Below are 22,102 nucleotides of genomic sequence, written 5' to 3'. Positions count from 1 at the left end.
GTATTGAAAAACATCTGAAAAAATTAAAGCGCTTATGTTTTACTCGATCTTTGTGTTTTCATTTATTTAAGTTTTAAATATATTTCACGACCACTGAGGTTTTTCTTGGATTTATCTATATATATATATATATATATAATTTAAAAATGATAAATATCCAGAATAAAATCACAAATTGATCCTATTAACCGCAAACGTTTTCGCCATTCCTGGCTCTTCAGGCAGTTATGTACAAATGACTAATATGTAACGTAGTAACGTCAATAAGCAAAAGTTCATTGTGACGTCATGATAACGTTAAAGTAATTGAATCATTTGTTATATTTGCGATTATTATTTTTTTAACGCCTTTTTGCTCTGTGACTCTAACTTTCCGCTACTTTAACGTTATTATGACGTCACAATGAACTTTTGCTTATTGACGTTACTACGTTACATATTAGTCATTTGTACATAACTGCCTGAAGAGCCAGGAATGGCGAAAACGTTTGCGGTTAATAGGATCAATTTGTGATTTTATTCTGGATATTTATCATTTTTAAATTATTTAAAACTGTGCCGATTTATTTTTTGTTGTATTGGGAAATTATATATATATATATATATATATATATATATATATATATATATATATATATATATATATATAGTTATACAAATCCGTGTTGTGGGTTATTTCATATACCTCAGACTCACGTTGTGGGATCCTTAGGTGGTTTATGGGTCATCTATATTTTGACCCATAAACCATGTAGTTCAAAATTCACAGGGAGGTTGAAAATGGTATTATTAACATAAAAAACAAAAAAAAATGTTTTTTTGACCCACACGGATATATTGAAAAATGTCCCAGAACTCAAAATCTATTTTTAGAACATCGCGTCAAAGCTACTAGTTTTGAACATTTTGTCTATCTATAAACATCCAGCGGGGTGTCCCACAAAACGGTTTTGTGATGCACGCAATGCATTGTTGGATATCAATGGCGGAGTACAACAGTAACTTGGGTAAGTACTGAATATACTTTCTTATTAGCAGTAATTAGTAGGTCATATTTATAAAATTATGACGAGGAAGCAAAGATTATCGAACTAAAAGTACAATTAAGAAAAAATGGCGGACGCTCTTAGGCTGAAACGTCAAACGGCTGCCTTTTGACCATGCACCGATTCGTAATGCTGAAATGTCAAATGGCTGCCATGCACCGATTCGGAATGCAAGTGTCATTCTTCAGCTGTACAGTACATGGGGAACAAGTCTGCGAGTTCAGAAAACTTGTCTTGAGCGGTTAGATTACTTTTTTGTTCGTTTGCATACATACAAATGTATTGTTTACATGTGCAAGTAGAGAGTCCCCCAATACTCAACCCCGGGACTTGTTGAACATTTCTTCCTTAAATTATATTTGTTATGCACTAATTTGTACGACCGGATTGATTAAAGATCGTTTGCTTATCACTTCCCTGCCATGTATACAAACTGGTGTTCACTGGGGGATAGTAACCTAGCCTGGAGGCATATATACGGTAGCACATGCAACCCTGTGTCTTTGTTGTTGATCGAGTCTAAAGTAGTATATAATACTGTATATGAAGTAGTTCACCGGAGGTTTCATTTCACCCGCTAATGTTACGGTCCATCTATCGTCAGTGTAATTACATGTATTCCTTAAGATTTGGATATATCCTACCGTATTGCTTAAACAATAATAATTTATATATGTGCTTAATCATGATAATCGTTCACACCTCTGTGTGACTTTTATATTGTGTATATAATGAGTCAACCTCTCGAAGACTGCGGGCATGAGTAGCACGTGCCGAGAGTTCAACTGTGTATAAACAAAGTAGGCCCAACCCAGACTTATTTCAGAGACACCTGGTTTAGATTTCATTGAGAGTTTTATTTTGAATCTCCAGAAAAAAACTTGTAGATGTGTTCTATTATAAAAAGAAATCAGCTTTTTATATCTACCCGGCGATGTTTTTTCCTCCTTTAATTACAGACCCTGAAACGTACTACTACACCAAAAAAGCGTGCAACTTTCGTGCGAGAAACGTTTCGTGTAAACCGTTTAGCGTTTCGTGTAAACCGTTTAGCGTTTCGTGTGAATCGTGAAGCGTTTCGTGTAAACCGTTTAGCGTTTCAGGCAAAGCGTGCAGCGTTTTGGGCAAAGCGTGTAAATCGTTTCGGGCAAAGCGTGCGAGAACCGTGTGAATCTTCATCAGATTTCATTCAGAACTCTCTGACAATTTAATTGTTTCAAAATAGCGCTCGTGTTAAACATTACTTTTAACTGTTTGTGATTGGCAAAACTCCTTAGAGATAATCTTGTGGAAAAAAATCTATAAGAAATGATACACTTATAAATTGAACTAATTTTTAACAAACAAAAGAAAAGTTCGCGTATTGAAAGAAGACTAGTTACTGAGACTATTCGGCTGTGTACAACCAATACACATAACCTCGGACATTGGGTAAGACCTGCACCTGGCTGAACCTGTCAATCAAACTCTGTGTATTCGTTTCATTGGGTGGTCACGCGTCTCTCTTTTTTTGTCAATAGCCAATAGAAATTTAATGACTTCAAGGTAGTCGGAATCAGTATTTGATGATGCACACAATTTCAATGATAGATTATTTAACATTAATTTGAACAAAATTAAATGTAAACATAGAAAGAAAATATACTGTTCATTTCTATGAATTGCGGGAAGTAAATTCTTCTGAATCCCGATTAAAAATATTTCTACAAATTATTATTATAATTATTTAAGCTCTGATAACGTAAAACAACAGATAATTAACACACTGCAATTTTCCTAAAATGTACACATGCAATTGATTATTATGGGAATCTATATGCATGGTACTTAATTCAAATAAATTACATGTATGATAGATATATTGTACGCCCTTATGCGGGGCGCCGGTTATGTATACGAATATTGAGACAAAAATCTAAATTATTTTTTGTTCTTTCCGAAATCCGAAATAGTAATGACAACTTTCTTTATTGTTTCATCCATTGATTTTCTCTGTGATATTATGTACAGAACATTTATTTACGCGATTGATTTGACATAAAAAAAAATTAATCGGTTGTTTTATAGCATTTTTCTAACTTATGTGACTAATTTTATTTTACATAACTTTCAAAATTATCAATGTAAATAATTACAGGTTTATTAACAGTTAGTATTTTTACATCATATTCTCTGAAACCATTAAAAATATTAATGTGAGAAGAAAAAACAAATCCCGCCGAATACTGAAAAACCGATTTCAGTTTGTAATCATACGGATTTTATTTTTGGTATTGAATATTTTCTCTGGAATTTTTATTATTTACAGGACTAACAAGAATCATGGATATTTCTTTTAAGCAATAAATATGTTTATAATTGATTTTAATTGATCAATTCAATACTTATGTACATAAATGTTTCTAATATCAGTATTTCTATAATTTCTGCTTTTCTTAAAATTAATTCTTACTAACAGAGTCAGGGTAAAAATCCGAGAGGACCCGAATCGATCAGGATAAAAGCGTGTGAAAAGCGAGCAAATCGTTTCGTGCGAGAATCGTTTCGTGTAAACCATTCAGCGTTTCGTGTAAAGCGTTTAGTGTTTCGGGCAAAGCGTGCAGCGTTTCGTGTAAACCGTTCAGCGTTTCGTGTGAACCGTTTAGCGAGCGTGCAGCGAGTGTGTAGTGTAGTAGTACGTTTCAGGGTCTGTACCCTTTGTACAGTTCTCATTTTACTTTAACCATGCGAAATCGATTTCTTGTTTATCGTAAGCACACGATCAAAATGCATGACAGTATGTAATAATGATAGAAAGATGATTCAGTCTTAGCGATCGAAGTAAGAAATGTTAGAAGAAATAAATCTATTCACATTTAATTTGTTTATGATAAATTACTACAGTATATTGATAAAAATCCATATGATTTGTACACAAAAATTCAAGCAGTATTATAGTAAACACTCATGATTTTATTGGAGATTTGCATAAATTTGTGCAAAATTTCATATCAAATTAAAAAAAAAACATAAATTAGGCGAAGCGATGAATAGGGCGAGGTCCACGTGCCAGGAAAAAAAAGTATCGACCTGATTTCCGAAAAATACGGTACTTTTAATGGGCGATTTTTTGTCTATAAAAGGCCATTGTTTTAAACATTCCATAAATTGAATTTTGAATGATGATTTTTTTTCTATCTAAACTTGTAATAATCTGAACTAATGAAATTCATGTTAATATGTAGATGTTTTAAAAAAAAGAAAATAAACATTAATTGTGAGAAATCAAATTCACAATTATTGGAAATGAACTATATGATCAATATGTTACTAGCACTGTATGATCATTTTTTTCTTTACATGATATGATATGCTTCCTGTATGATACATGTTAGCTGCAATAATGTAGCCCTCTCCAGATTTTTTTTTTTTGGAGAGGGCTACAACTCAAAAGGATCTCCGTAATGGTGCAAGTGCGGGAGTGATTCACTCCCGCAACAATTTCGTCTCAAATCGTACATAAATGGAAATAACATTTGCATTTCTTACCAGAACTCAAACATTGTAGATGTCTATGGCATAAATTAATCCAAAAATATCAAGTATAGTCCATATATCGGTTATTTTTCGTGTATGTCAACAACACAAGTTGAATTTGTCCGCCATGTTTACTGGCCTTGACCAGTTTTATTTTGGGACAGCTAATGAGATGTAACGGGATGGGAGAAATAATGACGGACCAGACCGGGATTCGAACCCGGGCCCCCTGAATCTCTAGTCAGGTGCTCTACCAACTGAGCTATCTGGCGCCGGTATTCGAACCGGTCTGACCGTCACATTCCTCCCCCCTTAAATGATCTTCGTCCCCGAAGATCACCCCAGGCTCTTCCCCTGGCAGGAGTTCACCTGTCAGTTCCAGGGGTTGGTCACGGCACCAAATGTAACGGGATGGGAGAAATAATGACGGACCAGACCGGGATTCGAACCCGGGCCCCCTGAATCTCTAGTCAGGTGCTCTACCAACTGAGCTATCTGGCGCCGGTATTCGAACCGGTCTGACCGTCACATTCCTCCCCCCTTAAATGATCTTCGTCCCCGAAGATCACCCCAGGCTCTTCCCCTGGCAGGAGTTCACCTGTCAGTTCCAGGGGTTGGTCACGGCACCAAATGTAACGGGATGGGAGAAATAATGACGGACCAGACCGGGATTCGAACCCGGGCCCCCTGAATCTCTAGTCAGGTGCTCTACCAACTGAGCTATCTGGCGCCGGTATTCGAACCGGTCTGACCGTCACAGAGAATTCAGGAGCGGATCTTTACCTGAATATAGGAATTCCCCTATTTTAAACATAATTAACGCGGTAAATATGAATTTTCCATTATATACCATTTCCTGAAACATTGTTTTAGTGATAGAACGAGGAAAGATCGATTATTTACTCTGTCATTCACGTTATCAAGCCCATCAAAACTCCAAGCGTAGATCCCATACAATCACGCTAGAACTGTCATGGCTGCTGAAAAAGACGACTGGTAAACATGCTTATGTGTTTTATCTGGTTTTGATATATATACGGTTAGTTTGTTCAACCTGAATTAAAAAATCATTTTATCTAAAGGAAGTCAAATATAAAATCGAAATTTTTAGACCGAAGTCAGTTGCATTAAAAAATTAATTTAGCACCATTACGGAGATCCTGTGGAATTGTAGCCCTCTTCAGTTAACATCAGATATAAAAATCGGAGAGGGCTACATTATTGCAGCTAGATACATAAATAACACTTTTTCTATACACTTTTTCATACAGGAAGCATTATGATATCATATGTGAAAAAAGACCATACAGTGCGAGTAACATTTATCATATCGTACAAAAAGCAAACCGTGCTATGCTAGGAACGTATTGTAAAAACTGTATAGCGTGTGAGAAGCATGTGAGAAACATACAGCTGGTATAGTAGTGTGTTTCAGGTTTTTATTTGTATGAAGAAGAGCTTGCATGGGGAAAGGAATATTTTGATCTAAAGAGGTTTTATGAAGATAAATATTATTTGTTATTTTTAATTACATGTATATTCTAAATAATGCATCCCCCCCCCCCCCCCCAAATATTTCATTTTGCGAGGGGATGCTCTGCTTTGCGGTGCCCTTGTATTTTTTAAAAATACATTGTGATTCATATATCGTTACCACTATATTGTGATATGTATTGTTGTTTCATAACGCATGCATTGTTCATATAACCATAATATTTCATCATATGAATGCTTATGTTTATATGTAACATTAGACTTTTTATCTAAGTATTGTTTTCATTATTATTTTACAGCATTGATAAGTATGAATCTTCCAAAAGCTTGGAAAGCACATTAATGATGCAACCTCAGACAAGCCCAAAAATAATGCTGTTATGAAATTAATGTTGAACAACTACCCATGGAAGCTTTGACTCTTTGCAAGGAGGGATATTGATAGACAGTAGGAGATTAGATATGACTTTGGACTCTGTTGCAGCACTGTGATGCACGTTCCATAGATTCTTCTGAACACTGCACTGATTCATCAGATGTCAGACATGAACAGGTATTTTTTATTAACTACATTACTTTTTTCAACACATGATTTACAAGCTTAACTCTAATTACAATGAAATCTTTTTCAAATTTATAACAGAGAGCATTCTAGAGAGGGACACAATGGTAACTCATGTAGATGTTCCACTAACTAGTTAAGATGGGCTCTTAACTGATACTACAGTCTGCTCAGGACCATGTAACTTCACATGTTCAACAGCTTTGGCATTTTACTACAGGTATTACCTTAAGTTACTCTTTCTGAAATATAGGGGAACATTTCAGTAACTACAGTAGACCTGTAGTAACTAAGTAACTAAAATTTCATTAACAATTATTCTTTGCCTGTACTCTAGGGAGGAATTTGAAGGCAAATCCTGTTGAAGCACACCCAGATGTTCCACAGATTCTGCAGAACAGTGAAGATCTGTTGCAGCACATAATTACCGTATATACTTGTTCAACAGATTCAACAGGTCATAAAGGACCATGTTGCAGAATATGTTCAACAGCCTTGCATAGGTATTTTTATTACACAAATACATGTATTCTGAATGATAAGGAATTTTTGTCAAGGCAGGACTTCACTAGAATATCATTGTTCTTTGTATACTATAGGGAGCATTTTGGAAGCGGCAGTTTTGCATATACCGCATAGTTTAGTGCTAGGATCTTTTTAAGAGCACTCGATTGGTGCAACAATTTTTGGACTATTTTTATCTCCTTAATAAGAAGACCTATGTATAAAGATAGAGAAAAGTAATAAGATTTTAAAGCTAAAATATTTAGATTTTTTTCTTTTGTAAATGATAGTTTATAGCTAGACAAATCATATCAAAAAAATTAAAGAAGATCTGATGGTTAATTTATTAACCACCCAGCCTCCTTAAAGGATGCCATCCGAGTACTAATTAATCACCAAATCATTTTATTTCTTTTCAGAATATGAGATAGAAGCTTGTAATGGAAGTAGCATCAGCATTGTCTGGAAGGAACTATCAGTGAAGGTAATACATGCAGGTACATTATTTGAGGGTCCTCAACACCTGTTAAAAGTTCTGCATACAAGCCCATTTTCTTAATTAAAGATATTGATTTTTACCATGTGTTTTGACTTAAAAATTACCCCCCCCCCCCCCCCCCACCCCCTTATAATCAGTTTTTTAAGGGGGGACTTTAAATTTCATTTCTCTTCATTAAAATAAATGCTCCTCCAGTATTCACACTCAGAACTTGTGGGTTGGTAGACTGAGGGTAAACCCATAGCTGCACAGAGATATTTAAAACACCAATTATTGGCGATATAAACTGTTTCACATCGCGTTGAAATTGCCATGATGTGACGTATTGTCTTAAAAGAAGAAGTCACAGGGTGTCGAGGATTCTTAATTTCGTTATTGTTTTAGTTATATTTTGTCACCACTTTTTTATCAGCCTTTATCCTTAACTTTGACAATGACAGCTTTTTCTCTGAAATGGAATTGTTTGTTCTGACATTTTCCCTGTAGATTGTTCATGATTTTTTTTGTGTCTTTGTGACATTGTGTATATGCAAACATATAACTGTGTGATTGCTCATGGTTTTTGGGTCACTGTCAAATATATGTATTTGTGTCTGTTCATAGATTAAACGTGGGTCATTGTCATATATATATATGTTTGTGTCTGTTCATGGATTGTGGGTCATTGTCATATATATATAAATATATATATATACCGGTATATGTTTGTGTCTGTTCGTGGATTAAATGGGGGTCATTGTCATATATACATGTTTGTGTCTGTTCATGGATTGTGGGTCATTTTCATATATGTGTCTGTTCATGGATTAAATGCAGGTCATTGTCACACATACATGTTTGTGTCTGTTCATGGATTGTAGGTCATTGTCATATATATATACTATATATACCAGGGTTGTCCAAATATGTTTGTGGACAATAGCATTTTTATCATTTTAAATGGGTTAATTTATTCATATTATATATCTAAATCTTTGTCATAAAATTTCAGATCAAACCAAAGTGGTCTTTATTGTTTTCTTTAGAAATAAAGTAAAATTTTAATGTAATTTAATGAAAGTATGCACGTCCCAGCGCAAAAATTGTCCAAACTTTGTAATTGAGTTTTTAGATATGTATATTTACTGTTTTCATAATCTTCTATTGTGATGTAGTCTGTATTGTGTACATTATTTTCATACATCATTTAAAAATATTTTCAAACCAGCAGAGGACATTTAAAAGATATTACGGCAAGAATATGTCTTTAAAAACGCATGAAAAAGCAACTTCATCTGACCGCTGGCAATAAAAAAATTGTGTCAACTGAAGTAAAAAACTGAAATGAATGAAACGATTAAGGAAACTTATCCACAAGTGGCACAAGTGATATGTTGATGGAATATGCGATTGTACCTTCTGACCAAACGGTGAATGCGGCATATTACTCTCAATAAACCCAGTACTACGTCATTATAATTTAACGTCATACTGGGCTGTGCGGCCTGTATAGGCAATGTATATACATTCATAACTCCATTACAAAAATATACATTATTATGCTCTTTATTACAATATTATAATACTTTCCTGAAAATGGCGCTTCTATTTTTAATAAAATTACATGTGTCCACGAACTTTTTGGACAACCCTCGTATATATATACGTTTGTGTCTGTTCATGGATTGTGGGTCACTGTCATAGAGTTTTTGTTCTGCAATTTTTTCTGTGGATTGTTCATGGGTTTTTGTGTCTTTGAGTTTAGACATTTGTGCATATGCATGCATACATATTTAGTCAAAGATATATATGTGAATGCTCATGGTTTTTGGGTTGCTCTCATATCTACATGTTTGTGTCTGTTCATGGGATGTGGATCACTGTCATGGATTGGTTGTTCTAACATTTTTCCTGTAGTTTGTTCACGCCTATTTTGTGTCTTTGACTTTAGAAATTTGTGTAAGTGCAAATATATATGTGAATGCTAATGATTTTTGGGTTGCTGTCATATATACATGCTTTTGTCTGTTCATGGGATGTGGGTCATTCTAACAGATTGTTTGTTCATGAGGTTTTAGTGTCTTTGTACATAACACCTCAACTACCTTATGTGGATGATGATGATACTTCAACATTAATTTACATGATGATACTTCAACATCACATGCTGAAACTTTAACATTACAAGCTGATACTTTGTCTTTATATGATGATAGTTCTTTGTTACATGCTGATACTTCTTTATTATGTGATGGTACTTCACTCTGCGGTGATTCTAAAAATAGGGAAGGGTCATCTTGAGATTGAAATACACTAAAATTCAGAACTCATTGATGCCTGACAAGTTTTTAACACTGGGCTTTTTCTCTGTTTCGGAGATTGATCAGATATTACTAAGGTCCACTGAGACTAGTTTAATAGATCAAGATACTCAACAAATAATACCACTTGATTATGTGTTGTCCTTTAACAGAGTCATTTTATATTTAAAGAAAGCCTGCTTGGGAAAACCATTGGCGCTCCCCATCAGTGCATACAAATCAGGGGGTTCGAGGTACCCCAGGGGATTTTTTGTCCAAAAATGTGCATTCTGAAGTGAACCCAAGTTTATGGCGCTTGGTCAAAGTGGACCGCTAAAAGTATTCATAGCACCTAATCAAAGACTTCTGTCATTCAGGTTACATCAGATTTATGGGTGGGCTTTCCCTGGAGATCCACGTAAAGGAGTGGACAATGTAAGCACTAATTTTTTTCAACAGTACAGTTACTGCTAAAATCAGTTTCAACAGCGCACGTAGTCCCTAGCATCTGACTTCATGTAAGATATACCAATCTGGAGGACGCAATGCTCTATCCTTTGTATGTAGTTTTACAATAATTTTATGAAAATGGAAATTCGATCATATGTAGATCAATAGATGAAATATTGTAAAATACGGGATCCCCCCATTCCCTATTTTATATTTACTTGTTGACTTGTGATTGAGGGGTAGGTCTGCCACCACCCCCCCCCTCCCCCCCCCCCCCCCCCCCTTAAATAAAAGATAGTTTGTGAGAAGCGCTGGGATCTAATGGATGATTGCTCATGCTCTGATTTCCTTAAGACAGAAAGTAAAATTGCTATTTAATGGCGTAGAATGCCCAATCCAAAGGGGGTAAAATAAATTTGAGGGCGCCTGCCTGCAGAATTAAAACAATCAACCTACAACATAAAACGTACTCATAAAATTGGCATCCAATTTGAAGGCGCCTAAACAAAGACGAGTTACAATAAGGGGACTATGGAGTTGTTTGACACACAGAGATTTTGGCGCAAGTTCCAACAAATGTAATCAAAAGTGATGGTGCCCCCATTCCCTCCAGCATCCAGTTTCAGCTGAATGGCACAAGCCCTAGTATTGGGAATATAAGTTTTGATAATAACCATAAGGTGTCCATATTTATATAAGAAAATAAGCATAAAAGAAGCTTGTTTAAATTGTTGGGTACAATGTAGCTTGAATTTAGTCTATTCTCTCCTTAGTAATATCCCTGAGTTTTATCGAATCACGATCCTGCTGCTTATAGCGAATTTAGAATCACCGCATACTGTAATACCATCATTTTATGAAATATCAGCATGTATTAGTGAAAGCATATAGTGAATAGGTATAATCATATAATAAAAAATTATCAGCATGTAATGTTATACTATCAGCATGTAATGATAATTGATAAATTATCATATAATGAAGAAGTATCAGCATGTAAAGTTCACTTGATGTATCAGCATGTAATGTTGATTGATGATCAGCATGAAATGTTGAACTATCAGCATATTATGGGCATTATCTACATAAGGCAGTTGAGGTGTTCCATTTCTTTGAGTTTTATTTGTGTTTGCATGTATATGTATATATATGTGAATGCTTATAGTTCTAAGGTTGCTATACTAATACATGTTTGTGTCTGTTCATGGATTGTGGTTCACTGTCATATATACATGTTTGTGTCTGTTCATGGATTGTGGTTCACTGTCATATATACATGTTTGTGTCTGTTCATGGATTGTGTATCACTGTCATATATACATGTTTGTGTCTGTTCATGGATTGTGGTTCACTGTCATATATACATGTTTGTGTCTGTTCATGGATTGTGGTTCACTGTCATATATACATGTTTGTGTCTGTTCATGGATTGTGTATCACTGTCATATATATACATGCTTGTGTCTGTTCATGGATTGTGGGTCACTATCGTAGGTTAATTTTTGTATTATTTCTCCTGTACCAGGTAGTTTGTTCATGACTTTTTTGTGTCTTTGAGTTTATACATTTGTATATATGCAAATATTTTAAAGGGGCACTGTCATGATTTTGGTCAAATTTTGTTTTTCTGTTTTCATTATTTACAATGCTTTAGGATATATTTCTAATGATCAAATGAAATTTGAGAGTCAGTCATTGAGTTACAAGCAAGATACAGAACTCACAATTCTTTGTCATGTAAACCAGGATTGTGCCCTATTTTTTTATTTACATAAGTTCAATATACAAGTCTTTTTCAAGCTGATTTGTCTATCATTTTATTCATTTTAAGAATAAAAAAACAGTTCCTAACATTTAATACATTCATTTTAGGTCTATAACTGGAATTTTTGCTTCAACATTCAAAATTAAAACAAAAGATTTGTTTACATAGCAAAGTAATTTCTTATTTAATTTTGGTCTCAAGCATTTTGATATTAGTATGATAGAATGCTGGAGAAAATTGTATCTAATTTGTTTGATGAATTATTGAACTGTATATACATGTTTGTGTCTGTTCATGGATTGTGGGTCATTGTCATGTATATACATGTTTGTATCTGTTCATGGATTGTGGGTCATTGTCGTATATTTACATCTACAAACTTTAAGTATAATTTCCTCAATTTCTTACGAAAGGTTATAGTTAATTCATAGCTCTATAGAAACAGCCAGACTGAAATCTACATGCCCCATTTAACTATTGGTCGAAATCTACAGCGGCTGAAAGTGACAGGACTGAAATTAACACGCCCTGTTTATCGATTGATCTGAACCTACAGCGACCTAAGTAAAATCACGGACTGCATGAAATAATCATGATGATGTCAGACTGAAAGTCTCACAGGAGACGATTTGGCTGTTTCTTTTAGCTAACGTACATGTGTACGTTAACAGTAATTTAGTAAATTTTACTAACTTTTCATAATCAATTTATTAATTAGTTAAAGAAAGATGTTAATATAAACAATAAAATGCTTTCTTTGATGATTCATGCAGGTTATGAAGGTAGCGATCATTGCAGGAAAAATTTACATGACCCGCTAACACTGGTTATTTAGCAGGTTATGTATTTTTCCTGCAATGTCACTACCTTCATATCCCGAATGAATCACTATAGAAAGCATTTTATTGTTTAAATATGTTACATGTTGGCGTCGATCTGTTCATGGATTGTGGGTCATTGTTGTAGATTTCTTATTTTAACATTTTTCAGTTGATTGTTCATGAGTTTTTATGTTTTTGAGTTTACTGATCAATAAATATTTGCTTTAACGGCGTATTGAACAACATGTAACTTCCAAATAAAATGACTTGCTTATGGAAAGGAACGATATGATTAACATAATAGGATACACAGAAAAACCGTGAAGTTAAATGATAAACTTTCTAGGATTAACACTCGGTACTACTGGATTTGTGCATGATGATAGATCTGTATGCTTGATCAATAGGTCTGATAAATGATATGATAGTATAAGATTGTAAAAAATATTGATGCGGGTACCATATATATATGTTTGTATCAGTGTTCATGGATTGTGGGTCACTATCATATATTGTTTGTTTAAACATTTTTCATGTTATTTGTTTATGTGTTTTTTGTGTCTTCAAGTTTAGTCAATTGTGTATATGCATTCATACATATTGAGTTCAGACATTTGTAAATTCAAAGATATATATGTGAATGCTCATTGCTTTTGGAGTGCTGTCATATATATAAATGTTTTTGTCTGTTCATGGGATGTGGGTCACTCTCATAGAATGTTTGCTCAAACATTTTTCTTGTGACTTTGAGTTAGATATTTGATCTTTATGTTAATTTTTGGTTCTCTGTTATACTGTACCCGCAATGAATTTAACATGATAATAAAATGATAGGATAGAAACCACGCACGATATGATAGGATTGACGCATGTTATACATGTACATTGAAAAGTGTACATGCAAGATACGATAGGAATGATACACCAGAGGAAAGGATAAATGATGTTCATGATAAACAGATAATATTAGCTCTAAATGATCTTCAAAATTAATGTGATAAATTAATGGCATAGTTTGATAAAAAAATGTACAAATTAAGATACTCGCAGAAATCTTTTTATTAACAATTGCCTAGTTGTTAATCCTAGCTGCTTCATCTAAAGGGTATACAAAAATGACTTATTGGCTTACATGATTAATAAATTATCTGTATTTCTACATTTTTTTCATTACCGAACATCCCAGCCAAACACTACTAACATCTCATCCCAACATCGAATCCTGTGGAAAATAACAGGTTCAATAAAAATTCAACTGTTGTTTTTGATAAACATGTAAAATCCATACAATAACAAATTATATACAAATTACATGTAATGTTTACGCAGTTATAAACTCTAGTACATATGATTAAATGTAATACTATGAGCATTTAGTCTAGAAAAAAATGTTACTGTAACCATGTTCCTATAAAGATCTTCAATTGTTCACATTAATCTTTTATTTCCATTACTTAGTACATATATGATTAACATGTAATTTCTAATTTGATTTTTGTCACAAGAGTTTTGATATTAGTATGATAGAATGCTGGAGAAAATTTTACCTAATTTGTTTGATGAACTATTGTACTGTAAAAAAAATGTTGGTGTCTGTTCATGGAATGTGGGTCATTGTCTTGTATATACATGTTTGGGTCTGTTTATGGATTGTGGGACATTGTCATTTATATGTATACCTGTTTGTGTCTGTTCATGAATTGTGGGTTATCATTATATATTTCTTATTCTAACATTTTTCAGTTGATTGTTCATGAGTTTTTGTGTCTTTGAGTTTACTTAATTGACATTTGTATACTGGATATATGCGTCCATACATATTGAGTTTGTACATATGTACAATGAAAAATATGTATGGGAATGCTTGTGGTTTTTGAATCTCTTTCATGTATAAACATGAATTGTAGGTCACTGTCAGAGATTATTTGTTCTAACATTTTTTCTATAGTTTATTACTGTGTCTTTGAGTTTAGTTATCTGTTTATTTGCAAACATAATTACCAGGTACATGGGATGTTGGTCACTGTCATAGATTGTTTGCTCAAATATTTTTGCAGTGGGTTGTTTATGAGTTTTTTGTGTCTTTGAGGTCAGATATTTGACTGTTCATATGCGTACATATATATATTGCAAGTTTAGACATATGTTTATATGCAAATATTTGCATTTCCATTGTTTTTTCCCACTGTAAGCCCATACGGAGGAGCTGCAATTATTTCTCTATAATCGCAATTGCTCTGTCAGTATACTATGACGTCAAAAAGGTGTAACGTTATATATACTTTTCCATGACGTTATAGATTTAAACCACTATACAATACATCATGTGTTTTTCTCCAACTCCATTAAAATTGACGTATTTACATGTAATATTAAAACATGTTTTTGATAACATTTTAAAGGAATTACTGTTATAACATATCATTGATTCTGTTAACAAATCTATGTGAATTAAAAAGATACATTACAGTCTGAATGCTTACTTTTGATGTAATAGCTAAATGTCAAGGTCTAGGCTAATACAGTGTATTTGCGAGTGGTAAAATGCAAATATAAGTAATAAACAACGATTATTTAGTGAACATGGCGTTATGAATAGCAACTGCTCTGCTGGCATATTTTCCATGATGCGCTAGCAATTGCTATTCATAACGCCATGTTCACTAAATAACGTTGTTTATTTCTTAAATATATACATTGATATGTGATCGCAGATAATTTTTTAGTTTTTAAACATTAAAGCATTATTACTTGAAAGATGTGGTCACAATTTACTACAGCATATTGTGTATACAAATTGAATACCAAGCACTAGCATGTTATGAAAATGTGTTGCGTACACTATTATTTTAACTTACATGTACAATTGTAGAATTTAATTCACTGAACCTTTCTTATATTTGATTCACAGATTCTATTGAAGAACACAAGGATTATGTCCCAAGTGGTATAGAATCAGTGGATAAACCATCATGCACCACATTACCATCAAAGAAAAAATGGACAATGGAATAGGACATTTGAATTTTATATGGACTTTAAAGATTAAAGTGTACCAAGAGAGGCAGAAGCACTGAAAGTAAAAAACAATTGCAAATTTCTTGCTGATAGAAGTATTCATCAGAAAAAGAGTAAAATGCAACAGATGCTGAGACTTAATCAGCAGATACGAAAGCTGATTCCAATGAGCCCCCGTTAAACGTAATGGCGGAAGATGAGGATGCAAATTTAGGACGTTTGGTCTTGCAGTAACAAATGATTCTGTAATAAACCCTTTAAATTTAAACAGTAATTGGAAGATAATCTCCTCATGAAATACCCTGGACTTATTTATAAACAAGAGTCGTCTGTATGCTTCATGTTTTAGATTGAAGATTGAATGTGTATGTGTTATATCTGTATTACTCTCTCTGCTTCCCATCTGCAACATGTGTACCTGTGGTGTAACCTCATGGTTTAGTTTTTATTCGTTTTAAAATCTTAATATCAGCAATAAGATGTTGTAATTTCTTATGTGTTACTTTTATGTTTAAGGTCAAGTGAACATGATTGAAATATGTATTTTGCATATATTTTAAAAGTATATTACAATGTAATTTAGAATACTTAACATTTTTAAAAAAGGACAATCATATTAATATCTAATGTTTACATGTAGTGTATATTTCCCCTTATGTTTGCAGAGGACATCTGTGACGTTCAATTTCTCATGACACCTGTGGGTTTTAGCTCTGCTGGCCATAGACCAGAAGAGTGTATGCGATGATCTGTTTGTGTAGCTTTCTGTTTGTCTCTCTGTGAACAATTTTCAAATGCTACTACTATTACAGCTATCAAGAATGTTCACATATATATACATGTCTTGTGTTTGAAATCATGCATGACACATTTTTCTAACTTTGAGAAATAGAATATATAATCTTTAACTGACAAAAGTGTTCCCTTATTAATATTGTTTTACCTCTGCAAATAAAGGTATGGTATAAAGGATTTACCTTGTCTCTCTGTTATTCTGTGTCTACATTACAAGTGTTGAGGATGGATTGCTATGCCATAGCAATATTTTTGGTGGGGGTTATGCATTTGCTGCTGCCTTTATTTGACACAGAGATGGTCATGGTCATGTAGGGATTCGTCATGACCTAGACGTGGTAGTACATGGACAAGGTGACAAGGAAAATAATGATTTGGGGTATTACCCTAATACAAAGTCACAAGGAAAAGCGTATAGGATATTTTGATGTGGCCTAAGCTATAACCGAGATAAGTTGTTCACACCTTAATTTTTACAAGTAGTTTCAAACCAATGGCATTTGACACTTTAGTCGTCAATGATTTTAGTGAAGAGGTTTTCTGGTCTGTTACCATATTCTCTTTGAAGATAATTATAGAAACCAAACTTAGAAAACAATGTATTTGAAGACAATGTTTTGATCTATGTTCATCTTATCAAAAGGGGTACACAGACCAAACTTCTTCCTGAGATGCATTAACATATACTAGTATATGATCATTTCAAAGCATGCTTTGCATGCTGCTTCTGACTTAAATTACATAAGTCTGTGATTCATAAGCACAGTATCTATATCTTTTTATTTCAAGGGGTTTACAAAGTAAATTTCTTCAGTGCATCACTGGCTGCTCTGTTCAATGCATTACATGTAGTAAAAAAATCTGCCACCTTTTCAGCTCGTTTAACATATAACCGACTTTTGACTAAAATCTATCTTAAAAGACCAAATATTTTTCATAAGATCTCACCATAGCTCATAAATTTGTCATATCTTAATAGGATAATCTTAAATACTGTCAAAATACAGGTCTTAAGTCCAACTTTAACATGGCGAGAGCTAATACTTTAGTCCACCACCGAAGGCCGAGTATAATTCGAGTGTGCGCGACTTTTTTATGTTCATGCTGCCGTTAGTGCTGATTAAAAAAATCAATAAAACACATCGGTAATATCAATGCGGTTTTTTTTTTAATCGGGTAAAAAGCTACTACATACAGCATCGTTCTCTGGTATTGTATAATTTGCAAGAAATCGAGAGAATATTAAGCACCAAAGGAAGCATGTACTTTATATGTATTATTTTTATTCAGAGTTAATTAATGAACGGCAATATAAACTGCGATATGCCAAATAAGGAGGAATGGGGCACTGAAAAAATTACTTTGATATGATCCTAGAACAAAATTTTAGCCAGATGATCAACATTAAAAAAAATTCCATCTGGTGACATTTTACTGTAGTTTTCATGCATGTAAAAGAACAATACTGAATCTTTGGACAGAAAAAACAAGAACTGCATGTAATAACTTATTTGGAGATAATGGTGATGCTTCGACCGTGTTCGAGATTAAGACTTTAGTGCCCCCCCCCCCCCCCATCCCCCCTGCGTACGCGCTTCAAGTCCTATTGATACCCTTTTCGTATCTTCTGTCTCCTTCTTCAGAGCATTTCAAACAGAGACATTCTTTCTTGAAACTAAATTTCAACCGTGTCTCTAAAATTGGATACTGCATATCATAGACATTTAATTTTCACATGGATGGTTCTGACCGCACGGACTTTCATTACCTGTTTTATGGTCATAAAGAGCATCTACTCTGTGTAAAGGTGCAAATATAGCGGTAAAAGAAGGAAAGATTTCTAGGACTGTAATATACTTCATGAAAATATTTAATCACAAAATTTTATCATTATTATATTTTAGACAACTCAGTTGGTCAAGCGGATTTAATCACTAAAACAAACTGTAAGACCACAAGTTGGTAAAAAAACAACTTCTTAGATCTAATCGAGATATAGAATCGTAAATGTTTTGCATTTCATAACTGTTATATTTCATCGTATGATGATGAACTATGTGTAATCGTTAACTTTCTTAGGTCTATATTGTTTTTTATTCTTTGAATATTAGAACTATAATATAAATCACAATCGTAGTTGTATCGATAAATAAGCTAAGATATTAGAGAACATTAAGAACAAAATTATACATCTTTTTCCGAGAGTTCAAACGTTTACAACTGACGATCGTGATTGTCAATTTTACACGTATGATGTGGTAAAAGTTTTTACTTTGTATGGAATAAAATGTAAAAATTAAGATAGTGTTCACCTGTCCGAGAAAAGGAAGATTTTAAAACATACAGATAATTTAAAGCTACATAGTCCGATTTTTTTTGGCTATGGGAGTATCAAATATTTTTCTATACAGACCAAATTTATTAGACAAATGCCTATTTACACAAACAAAATCCGTCTCCTTTCAAAGTTTGCATTATTTAAAGAACCGGTACATAAAAAATTTCTGTATGAGAAAACAAAAAACAAAACAAACCAACTCCATCTTGGGAATGTTTAGAAACGGGAACCGCTTGGTTTTGTTCCCGAATGATTGGGTTTATTCAACCCGCATGTGATGTATCGATTGTAGATGTATACAAAACACTTCCCCAAATATTAGTGAATAAAATGTACCGACGTTTATTTTTGATTTGAATTTTTTTCAAAGTCGTAATACAACCATACCCGCCTTAACCTCAGCAGCGAATTTTATTATGAGACGAAAGAAATCAATACAATTTATGTCGTTTGTTTTTGTAAATAAATTGTGTACATCACTTTTTCAATAAAATATGGCTTAATGTACCTGGAAAACTACTGCAATGTCTATTATGATACTCATACTTAGCATAGCCATCGTATAAAATCGAACATAGCAGCTTTAAAAATTTCACGATAAGCCTATATATTATTCTATTTACGAAATCATTAAAGTCATTTGGGGTATTTTGAATAACAGTTTTTGTTCAACTTGATTGTAAAATATGTGTAAATACGCATGTTTAATACAGTTCGTTGTTTTGGTCCAACAGAAAGATCATACTCGTTCATGTGCGGACCTAGAAGGGGGTGCATGGACTATTCCTTCCACCTCTTGGGAAATCAAATTAAAAAGATTATATAGCAAAATTCCCGAAATAGGCCTCAAAACCCCTCTCCAACATTGGAAAACAAAATTATCCCTCGGACACCCCCTGGAAATGTTTTCTGGATCCGCGCATGCTGTAACAAACATACAATATATCAATTTTCTCGCTGAATAAAGCAATAGCATACAGTGTAATGATAAATGAATATTGAGCAGCGTTTTCATCACATAAATTCTCTTTACTGAGGTTACCGAGAATATTTTAATAACAAAATAATTTATTAATGTATGTCATTTCTTCTTTAAACTCTCTATATATAAATCACTGCATGGCGTTGGAAGCAATTTGAAAGTGAGTGGGGGGGGGGGGGGGGGGCTAGACTAATCCTAAAAAATATTGACAAGCAAAAAAAAATGATAAAAAACTAATTCCCAAAATACCCGTGGGGGGGGGGGGGGGGGGGTAGTACCTATACCTATACTTCAAAAAAAAATCTTACCTACCAAAATAAAAAAAATTCCCACATCATGAAATTCCTAATCCGGAGGGGGGTGGGGGGGGGGGAAATAGTATGCCTATGACTTAAACTTCTCAATAATTTAATCATTTCGAGGTAAATTTAGGAACAAATATGTTTCCTGCGAGAAAGAGTGGGGGGGGGGGGGGGAGGCTAACCTTCTATGATGCTATGTGCCTAATGGTTAGGTCTAACTTTGCAAAAATGGTGGGGTGGGTGCTAAGCCCCCCTTAGCCCTCCCCCCTCCGATTCCGACGCCTATGTAAATTACATTGCAGGTGGTGACTGTTGGAGAGTTTCATTTGTTCGTGTTTTGTACATTGCAGTGCGATACACCACACTTTCTAAAACACGGAACGCGGGGTGATTCGAAATTTCCCCCAAATGACTTTACGAGCATAAACTTGGATGGACGTTTATGCTTGCGCGATTTCATAGAAATGATTATTAAAACGAACAAGGAATTGCTTACCAATCTAGCACTGTCATTCTTTGTCTGTCTGTCTGCATATCTAACACACAGTAAAAACCAATTCCTTTTGCGAATTTCTTAAACTGCATCATGATAAACCTTTACAGCTGCAGCCAGCAATACCTGCCTCTTGACCACTAACATATTTGCGTTATACTAATTAATTAGTTTTTGAAAATTATCCGCTATTAATGACAATGATTGTTACAAAAATATCGTATTAATGATGCATACAGGCTCTAAAACAATGTAAGTTGGTTATATAAAATCGCTTTAAAACATTTGGTGCTTTGCTTAATTACACATATTGTTTAATGTTAATCTAATATGGTTTGTACATGGTCAGTAAATCCCATACGGTGCGAGGCCGAATGAAGATGTTTTAAAAATAAATGTCCAAATTATTCGTGGGAAAAACTTAGTTATTGCTATTTAGACCATATACTTTCGTGATAATCCCGCCCCATCAGTTCCATTTTTCACAATTTGAGGGAATTTCTGGTGTGAAAAACATGATTAAGTTTGCATTGCATGTCATTAGGTTATCAAAAAAGAAATCCGATAATTTATGATTTTTTTAAGTCAACCTACTTAAACTCTCTCTCTCTCTCTCTCTCTCTCTCTCTCTCTCTCTCTCTCTCTCTCTCTCTCTCAGGAATAAGATAGCTTTTTTATCGTGAAATTTATGTCTCATATATGTGCAAACAAAGAAATAAGAAATATATGCATTATATCTTATAGAACTACATGTAATTTCAATGATAAAAAATTCACATGTATGCGTGGATTATAATTAAGATTGACAGGATAAGAACGTGATTATTTTAAAAAACTGCACGTATTTGTTTAAGATTGGGAACATGCATCATTAATGAAGTAATTCATATTTTTTGAAAGACGTGGTTTTCTTTACATTTCTTTTTCATTTGGCGACGCTTAAAAAGAAAGAAAAAAAAAGAATGGCGTAACGTCTTATTTGAAATGACAGAGAAAAAGATAAAAAGCCATTGTTTTCGATAATAACATTAGAAATTATTGATTAAACACAAAACTGCATCCCGCAACGCTAAAAAATGGTACGGCGCGTTGTGTCAGATTGTTACGTCAAAACATGAATTTGATAACGTCATGCTTGGCACTGAAGCGTAATAACGTGGCAGCGAAAGGGTTAAAAAAAGCCTATATATATATAAGTCTGATAAAATGATATTTTGTATTTTGTGCTCCTATACAAA

At 33.7% G+C, this 22,102-nt stretch overlaps 2 long non-coding RNA genes, 2 other non-coding genes and 1 pseudogene across 6 annotated transcripts in view; 2 read left to right on the top strand and 3 right to left on the bottom strand.

Annotated features, from left to right (window-relative positions):
* LOC136272253 (autophagy-related protein 9A-like) overlaps positions 1–22,102 on the bottom strand; it is a 161,812-nt pseudogene that overhangs the window by 82,042 nt on the left and 57,668 nt on the right.
* The window catches only part of LOC136272047 (uncharacterized), a 35,788-nt gene that overhangs the window by 2,796 nt on the left and 10,890 nt on the right, over positions 1–22,102 (top strand). The gene's annotated exons all lie outside the window — the stretch shown is intronic.
* Positions 656–16,871, top strand: LOC117686579 (uncharacterized). Of its 3 annotated transcripts, none has more exons than XR_010709925.1 (6): positions 656–1,007; positions 6,356–6,609; positions 6,700–6,838; positions 6,956–7,121; positions 7,542–7,606; positions 15,848–16,871. It is a non-coding gene; the product is annotated as an uncharacterized lncRNA (long non-coding RNA). The 3 variants fall into 3 exon arrangements; XR_010709926.1 differs by lacking the exon at positions 656–1,007 and adding an exon at positions 1,063–1,287; XR_010709924.1 differs by lacking the exon at positions 656–1,007 and having other exon boundaries at positions 6,132–6,609.
* Positions 4,760–4,834, bottom strand: Trnas-aga (transfer RNA serine (anticodon AGA)). The gene has a single exon. It is a non-coding gene; the product is annotated as a tRNA-Ser (tRNA).
* Positions 4,989–5,063, bottom strand: Trnas-aga (transfer RNA serine (anticodon AGA)). Its single transcript has one exon. It is a non-coding gene; the product is annotated as a tRNA-Ser (tRNA).

The sequence above is a fragment of the Magallana gigas genome, chromosome 10 (assembly GCF_963853765.1).
Source record: "Magallana gigas chromosome 10, xbMagGiga1.1, whole genome shotgun sequence".
Classification (NCBI taxonomy): domain Eukaryota; kingdom Metazoa; phylum Mollusca; class Bivalvia; order Ostreida; family Ostreidae; genus Magallana; species Magallana gigas.
Note: the sequence above shows the minus strand (reverse complement) of the source record. Positions and strands in the feature narration are given on the sequence as shown.